A 1,557-nucleotide genomic window follows, 5' to 3' on the forward strand; every position below is an offset into this window, starting at 1 on the left:
TATATATGTATATGTGTAAACTATATATAATATATATAAAGTGAAATTGTGTTTTTCTTAAATTATGAACTACTTTATCTTAGACAACTCATAAGCTTAATAAACTGAATATGCAATATGAAAAAATGATTGTGCCTGTATTTTAAAGTCTTGAAAGTCATATTTAGACATTTGATCTGTTTTATTGCCAGAACTTTATGCAGTTTATCTGTTATTCTAATTTGCCTTCTGTCAGAATGAGGCAAACAAATAACAGCATTCTGCAACTTTCATGCCCAGAAATTGATTTGAAAAAGGTCCTGACTTTGCACGGTAAATGCAACTTTCTTTGCCATGCTTAAAAAAAATATAACTCTCTTAGTGTCTCCAAAGCAAACACCAGTTCTTCTGTTCTGTGCTTAGAATCAAAAGCCACGGCCGCAGGCTTGTATCTGCTTCTGCTATCCTGATGAATATTTACATGCTTAAACACTCAAATTAGAATTCATTATCTTGTGTAATCTTGGGTTTAGATCTACATGTGCAGTTGTTTGATTAGTTGCTTGAGGATATGGGTTTTGTGCTTTGTTTGTGGGCCTTCTACCTTTTCTCACACTTGCATTTTGATGCTAATGTCTGGCAAACGATAGGCCTGTTGTGTTCGAATTAGCATCTCTATTTGAATTGAAAGGATGTTTTTTTTTTAGTTTTGAAGTTGTGTGATCCAACCCCTCAATCCAACTTAGCAGCAGCTTGCTGAAAATGGACCAGATGCAGCAAAACAGGCCCAAACCATGATACGAACACCACCATGTTTCACAGATGGGATAAAGTTCTTGTGCTGGAATGCTGTGGTTTCTTTCTTTAAACATAACAAAAAGTTCTATTTTGGTCTCATCCATCCACAAAACATTTCTCCAGTATTCCTCTGGCTTGTCCACATGATCTTTAGCAAACTGCAGATGGGCAGCAATGTTCTTTTTGGAGAGCAGTGGCTTTCTTGCGACTCTGCCATGGACACCATTGTTGTTCAGTGTTCTCCTGATGATGGGCTCATAAACATTAACATTAGCCAATGTGAGAAAGGCCTTTAGTTGCTTAGAAGTTAGCCTGCAGTCCTTTGAAACCTAGTGGACTTTTACACGTCTTGCTTTTAGAGTGTTCTTTGTTAGTGGACCACTCCTGGGGAGGGTAATAGTGGTCTTGAATTTCCCTACATTTGTACACAATCTGTCTGACTGTGGATTGGTGTAGTGCAAACTCTTTAGAGATGGCTTTGAAACCTTTTCTAGCCAGATGAACAACATCAACTCTTTTTCTGAGGTCCTCAGAAATCTAATTTGTTCGTGCCATGATACACTTCCACAAACATGACCAAACTTTGATAGATCCTTGTTCTTTAAATAAAACAGGGCACACACTGAAACCTGATAGTCATCTCACTGATTAAAAACACCTCTGAACAGATGGACTCTAATTTCACCTTCAAATTAACAGCTAATCCTAGATTTATTTATTTATTTTCCTGAATAAATAAATGACAAAGTATATATTTTCATCTCATTTGTTTGATTGGGT

This window comes from Sinocyclocheilus anshuiensis, unplaced genomic scaffold, assembly GCF_001515605.1.
Source record: "Sinocyclocheilus anshuiensis isolate Anshui unplaced genomic scaffold, SAMN03320099.WGS_v1.1 scaffold999, whole genome shotgun sequence".
NCBI classification, from domain to species: Eukaryota; Metazoa; Chordata; class Actinopteri; order Cypriniformes; family Cyprinidae; genus Sinocyclocheilus; species Sinocyclocheilus anshuiensis.